Here is a 7,320-nt window from a genome sequence, read left to right as displayed (position 1 = left end):
GATTATTCACAACTGAAAGATACTTCCTAGATTAAGACTTTGGTTTCTTAACCCAGATTTTCTTTCTTTTTTTTTTTTTTTTAAAAGATGACCGGTAAGGGGATCTTAACCCTTGACTTGGTGTTGTCAGCACCATGCTCACCCAGTGAGCAAACCGGCCATCCCTATATGGGATCCGAACCCGTGGCCTTGGTGTTATCAGCACCGCACTCTCCCGAGTGAGCCACAGGCCGGCCCTTAACCCAGATTTTCTATAACTTGGGTCACCAGGCATATTTTTAGAGAACTGTAGTAGTATCTTTTCCTTTAAAAGGAGTCCATTTGTATACTATTCAAGTGGGAGAAACACCATCTTAAATGAAAGTTATGGCCCTTGACTCCAGCTTCAGTGAGTGGAAGGTAGAGTTTGTGGCAGAGGGGCAGAGGAGCGTTTTGTCACCCAGAAATTCAACTGCCTTAACTCTGTGTACAGTTAGCCTTATGGGTGCCTGCTTAATAGCAGGACAGTGCATGTGCATGTACACACGTGCGCGCGCACACACCTATTAACTATTTCTTACTCTATGTACTTTAACTCTGTTGATGTTAATATCTAACCCCATTCTTGTAGGCTGGAAAGTCCAACTTTGAAATGTTTTATTCTTCATCTGGGCCTAATCAATCATTCTCTGCTAAATAACTGGCTTTTTCTTAAGTAAACTTTTAATTTAGAATAGTTTTTGATTTACAGAAAAATTGTGAAGATTGTATAGAAAGTCCCCATATATCCCAAACCCAGTTTCTATTGTTAACATCTTACATTCATATGGTAAATTCGTCACAATTAGTGAACCAATATTGATACATTAGTATTAGCTAAAGTCCATACTATATTGAGATTTTCTTTTAGTTTTTACCTGATGTCTTTTTTCTGTTCCAGGATCGTATCCAGGATACCACATTGCATTGAATCATCATATCTCCTTAGGTTCCTCTTGGCTTAGAGAGTTTGTCAGACTCTCCTTTTTTTTGATGACTTTGATAATTTCGAGGAGTACTGGTCAGGTATTTTGTAGAATGTCCTTCAGTTGGGATTTGTCATGTTTTTCTCATGATTAGACTGGAGATATGAGTTTTGGGAAGGAAGACCGTACAGGTAAAGTGCCTTTTTCATCACATCAGAGTTACATATTATCAACATGACTTATCACTGTTGATGTTAAATTTGATTATCTGACTGAGGTAGTGTTTGTCAGTCTTCTCCACTGTAAAGTTACTCTTTTTCCCTCTTTCCATACTGTAACTTTTGGAAGGAAGTCACTATGTGTAGCCCACAATTAAGGAGTGAGGATTTATGCAGGATGGAGTATCTACATAAATTATTTGGAATTCTTCTGTGTGGGAGGTTTACCTATTCTCTCCCATTGATTTATTTATTCAATCATTTGTTCATATCAGTATGGATTTATGGATATGTATATTATAATTTGGGTTATAATCCAATACTACTTTATTTTGTTGTTCAGATTGTTCCAGCAGGGGCCTGGGGGGAAAATTCTCCCAGTTTTGGCCATTGAGTGCCCCTGTGTCCTTTTCACATATCCCCATCATTGTATGTTTTGTTTTGGTTTTGAGCACTTCTTTGTTTTATGGCACTACAAGATGCCCCAAGCTTTCTCTCTCTCTCTCTCTCTCTCTCTCTCTATATATATATATATATATATATACACACACACATATATATATACTTTTTTGGGGGGGCAGCTGACCAATATAGGGATTGAATGCTTCATTATCTTATATATATTAAATACATGTTTTCATAACTGATGTGTTTATTAGAATTAATTACTGTTCATAGCTAAGACCAGAAACCTCAGAATTTCCTTCTGCTTCCCTTTCTGCTCAGCCACATTCTTTCTTGTTGATTGGACTGTTTTTCAATTGTTTGTCTTCCTCTCCTTCCCAGTGCCACACCGCCAGTGCTCAGCTCAAACACTTTGCCTCACAGGACTGCAGCAAAAACCTTCTGTCTGCCCAGTTTCCTGTGCCCATTTGCTTCACTGACACAGCCACCCTTTTTCCTTCTACCAATTACCATAAAACATCTGCTATCTCTTTGTTTAGGGTGGCCCCGCTGAGACTGGCATCTGAGGCCTTCCACAAATAAGGCCCTACACAGCTGCATCTCCCAAGACACCCTAGCCATGGTCATTCCTCCCTGGCTTCCCTGGAATACTGGACCCTAGGCCTGGGGTTCTTGGCCTGGAGAGTCCTAACTTCCATCCTCAGCCTGTTGAAACCAGCATAAGGGTCACTTCTTCATCCCTAGGCTTTCTCACTGGCCTATGCTTGTATCCCTGTTGTATCCATGTCATTCTCCATCATTCCTACAGTTGTGGGTCTGCCTCTCCCACTAGATTGGAAGTCCCTCACAGGCAAGAACTTGTCTGTCTTATTAACCTTTCTTCCCCACCTTCAGAGACAGTTTGCCATCAGTGGATATGCTCATACTCTGTATTCATAAGCCCGTTGTTTTGCTGCCAGACACCAGAGGGCACTGTTAACATGTTGACGAAGAAGATTATAACCCTTTAGACCTGGAAGATTGAGAAGGACTTATGCAAAGCTTGCTGTTTTGGGATTGCATGGGACTTATTGCTCCTCACTTGTTCTAAACACAACCATTTGGGTTTATTCACAAAGTGTGTTCCTATTGGATTTAGAGATAGGTATAAAAGCTACTAGTGACACTTCCACCCCAGGTCAAATCCTCAGACAAAACTGCATGCATAATCTCTCCAGACTCAAAGTGGCCCTCCTAACCCCAGCTACCCTCCCCACCACCAAAAATGGCAACTTCTGGTCCCAAGGAGAATATGAGATATAGGTCTGTTCCTCTTCCGCCCCACCCTCCTACCACACATACACATGCACAGATGTACACCCACTGGCATCAGAGCCTCTGAGTAATGGTTGAAAGGCTCTAACCTTAGTGGGCATCACCAGAGGTTGCTATGAGAAACAGCACCTCCACTGGCCCTGACACCAGTGATGCTGCATCATTTATCTTTGCTCCCAGGCTGGTTGAAGGTGAGTCGCAGCATCACAGGGACCCCCAGGTGTGAGAAGTCTCCGTAGTAAGCAAGCCAGGGAGCCCTATTCCAAAGGAGACAGCTATTTGCAAAGGTCTCATGCCTTGTACATTTTCCCCAAAAAGCAACATGGCAATTGGAGGCCATAAACTAAAGAGTTAATGTTTTTCACAAAACAAAAAACAAAAACCTTGTCCTAGCTTCTACCTGGCAAACCCTCTCTAGCCCTGGAATCCCTGAGCAGCATGACAGCATGAGGCCCAGATGGAAGAGGCGAGGCCCAGGAGCCCTTCTCCCTTGTCTTTGGTGCAAACTGGCTTCTTGACCCTGGCCTGCATGTACCCTTGATAAACAGGAAGGCATCTGCGCCATCAGTGTTCATCCTTCTCAGAGCATCTGAGACCTGTCTGGGCCATCAAAGCCATCCACAGCCCCCAGGAGCATACTGGAGGGGACACCAGCCTCACCAAAACAATTCCCCATTGTGTTTCTCCCCTTGAAAATCATGCATTTGTAAACAGGCTCTTACACTTTAGACAGATCCTGCCCCGGCTTTGTGCTGGTGTGTTATTTTTTCTTCCCTGAACAATGTCCTTTCCAGTAGGGCCAGCCGTTCACACCATTGTCTGAGACCCTTGGACTACAGGAAACAGCACCAGATTCTTATCAGCTGTGTGTTTGTGGGGGTGGGGGGGTGAACAGATGAGATCATGTCCGTAAAGCAAGCTGCTGGTGACACATCATTCTTCTATACCTTTATCTGTGAGAGCAGAGCCCGCCTTGCCCTCCCAACAGATCAATCTGGGCTTCAGATGTCTCTAATATAGTTCCATCCATTTGATGGCAGACACCGGACTCTGCTCCAAGCCTCTGTTGATTCACTTTGGAATCCCACTAGCCCAGAACTGTCCCCTTGCCCCTGGTTGTCCTTCTCTGCCTAGTGGAATACTCATGGCAGTGAAACACACCCCTTTGGATAGATGAGGGTACACTCCAGTCATCTTCCTCCCTGGGGAAAAGAGGTCAAGATGATGACCTGAGTTCTCCCATCAGCAGGGTCCCTGAGTGCAGCCTATTTGCTGGCTGCTAGAAGCCTGACGTAAGGAGAGCTTGGCATCCCTTACAAGGCCTCCCTGGAGACTGCAGCAGTTCCTATCCTCAGTGGAGAATGATTTTTTAAAAGGCTACATTAAGGAACCAGGAGTTTCCGTAATAAAACTCCAGCAGGGAAAGTGAAAAACTTCATTAGGACGCAGTCTCTAGGGGACGGGTCGGGCAAAGGTACCTGTGGCAAAGGTGGGGAGGGGCTGGGTAGTGGGAAGTGGGCACAGGGCCACAGCTGCCTCGCCTCATCTCCTGTACACCCCAGAGGGATGGGCAAGTCCGGAAGAGGAGCCAGGGTGGGGCCCAACAATCCCCAGGCTCCTTATCAGGTATTGTGTCCAAACTTAGCCCTACTCATTCTCTTTCAAAGTTTATAGTCTTAGAAAACCCTGGAGATTTGTTCTTGGTGTGTGAACTTTCTCCTTGCAGACAGAAGCCTCTGCAGCTCAGGACTTGGGTGAGGCTGGGTGGGTCCTTAACTCGGGTGGAAATTGGGCTGTTTCTGAGCAACTGTCTTCTAGCTCTGAGAAGAAGAGGTAGCTGGCCAGGAGGTCTCGGTTTGCTGGAATGGCAGAGGCATGTGAGCCAGTCCTCTGGGCCCCACCCAGCTAGAACTGCAGCAGGGGCCCCAGCCAGCCCACAGAGAGGACAGGCTCCTGGTGGCTGCTTCCTACCTGCTCCTCCAATCAGGGGATTCTAGGGATATCTAGGACCTGTCCTGAGCTTAGCTAAATGAGAGGGAAGCACAGAAGCCATCTGAGAAAGTGAAAAGGTCTGTTTTCCCCCCTTACTCTAACCCCTCTCTGTTGTCCCACCCTTTCTTAGAGACCAATCTGTTGGGTTGCAGGACAGCCACAGTCATAGGGGAATCCTAGGCCTCCACAGAGGACCATAACAGACACAGGAGGGGCCATGAGGCAGGCTGAGTGGGGGAGGACAGGAGCCAGAGGCAGGGCAGAGTCCAGGCCCAGGGTCAGCAAACTAGCAGCTTAGCAGATCCATCCTTGGGGTGGCCAGGTCCTACTCTGGCAGCACCTTTGGAAACCAAGATGTGGCTATTCCATCTGGGAGGTCAAAGCCTGCAGAGTTTACAGGCTTGGAAGGCAGAGATTAATAAATTAATCTCATGAGTTAAGAAAGGGAATTAACCTCATCAGCATTTTTCCAAAGTGTGCTCTTCAAAACATTAGAAATAAGATATTTGCTGCTCTGTGGGAAAAAAAATGACGGAGGACCAAATGTTTTAGAAAATCATATCACACATAGTAGGCACACAAATTAGAGATCACCACAGCACTTCTCAGGGCCTTCATAGGGCAAGCAAGAAGGCTGAATACCACTCCATGGGGGCCAAGGGGCTAGAGATTTATTTGACCAGGGCGACCATGAGTTCATGGAGAATCTCAAGGGATTATTATTTCGCAGGACACCATTGTGGCAACACTTGACTAGTCTCTTTCTCTAAGTCCCTTTCCAGCTTTAAACCTGTTTGGGAAATCATGAAACAGAGGCCCAAAGACCAGGGGAAGTATGAGAGATTTAGAGGAAAAAGCTGTGAGAAGACCATAGAGAGAGAGTGAAATCGCTGAGGCAGGAAATAGGGCTTGAGATGGGAGGGGGATAGGGTATGGAGGCCAGGGAGAAGTCTAAGCTGGAGGGGTCTTCAGGGCGTGGGTGGTAGTGGACCACTGGGAGCAGAGGCACTGGGCCACCAGTGAGAGCAGTGCACAAGGGGACAAGGAGGCTGGAGAGGTTGCATTTGCACCCTTCCCAGCCCAGCATTCTGTGCCAAGTGGATGCTCTGCTGATGCCTCAGTCAGTGGTGATAAAGCTTGGGCTGGGGTCACAGAGTTTCAGGCTCCATCAGGCCTAGGTGTTTGTAGAGGGTGCAGGGAGCAAAATGAAGGGCCCAGCTCCAGGGCCCAGGCTGTAAGACGGGACTGATGACTGACCTGTTAAACCCCCTAGCACAGACTGAGGGGCCCGTCCAAGCAAGAGGCCCATGGCAGGCTCCCTGGGGAGGTGGAGTATATCACTCCCATCTTTAAAGTGCCCCTGTGGTTTCTCCAACCCCCTTCACTCCCCATCCCACCCCTTCCCAGCACCATTGGAGTCTGCTCTTTGGGTAGCAGGCACGATGTCACTGGAGGGATGGGAGCCATGCTCAGAGGGGACTTCTGCAGCATGTCCAGTAGGTCAGACTCTTGGGGGATCACCTTCTCCCCAGAAGCTGCAGCCCCCACAGCATAGCCCCAGCCCCCCAGGCATGAGCACAGTGGCCTTAATATACATTGGTATGTGGCTTGGGAAGAAGGCAGGAACCAGGCCTGCTGTTACAAATGTTGTGTTGTTATTGTGAAAAAGGAACAGAGCTGCCTATGTGCCCAGCTGCCCTTTGCCAGCACTTTTTTTTCTGGCTCAAGATCCTCCTAAAGTTCTAAGAAGGTCAGCCTCACAACCATGCAGGGCAGTATTTTTCTCATTTAATGAACAATCTCAGCTTCATAGACGAAGCCCTCTGACTCCTTCCTTCCTTTGATACCCATCTCCCTTCCAGAAAATACCACCCAAGATGACCTTCTCCCTCATGCAACCGATGGGGAGGGTTCTTCATTTCCGGCTCTTATAGACACCATCAGTTAATTTAGTACAGAAATACACTGATACAATAATGATATAATGCTGTTATGTAAATATTAACTTCATCCCTTTCCTTGTAAGTTCTGCTTTCCAGAGTTCAGGGGCAGTCATGACAATAAAAATAACAATGGTAATTATGAGAAGTGTGATGTGAAGACAGAGAAACCACAAGGCCCATCTCAACGTACAAATACAAAAATAAAACTTACGCATAGAGGGCATTTCCAGGAGTTAATAACACACACACACACACACACAGTACCATGGGGGTGGGGGAGGTGGTTGGTACAAGCCGTCCATACTTTTCCAAGTGCAGGGGCTCGTTGTTCAGGATCTTGTGCTCTTCTCCCTTCATTTCCCAGAGTAACCTCCCAGAGGACCCTGCCTGGAGCCTGCCAAGCCCGGGCCCAGCCTAAAGGCACTGAGGGCCCGGTGGTTTCTTGCTGGCTTCCTGAGATAGAGGGCAGAGCTGGCTGCAGTTCTGACACCCTTTCCTGGAGCT

Source organism: Galeopterus variegatus, unplaced genomic scaffold, assembly GCF_000696425.1.
Source record: "Galeopterus variegatus unplaced genomic scaffold, G_variegatus-3.0.2 Scaffold806, whole genome shotgun sequence".
NCBI classification, from domain to species: Eukaryota; Metazoa; Chordata; class Mammalia; order Dermoptera; family Cynocephalidae; genus Galeopterus; species Galeopterus variegatus.
The sequence above is the reverse complement of the archived record's forward strand: the minus strand, read 5'-3'. Positions refer to the sequence as shown.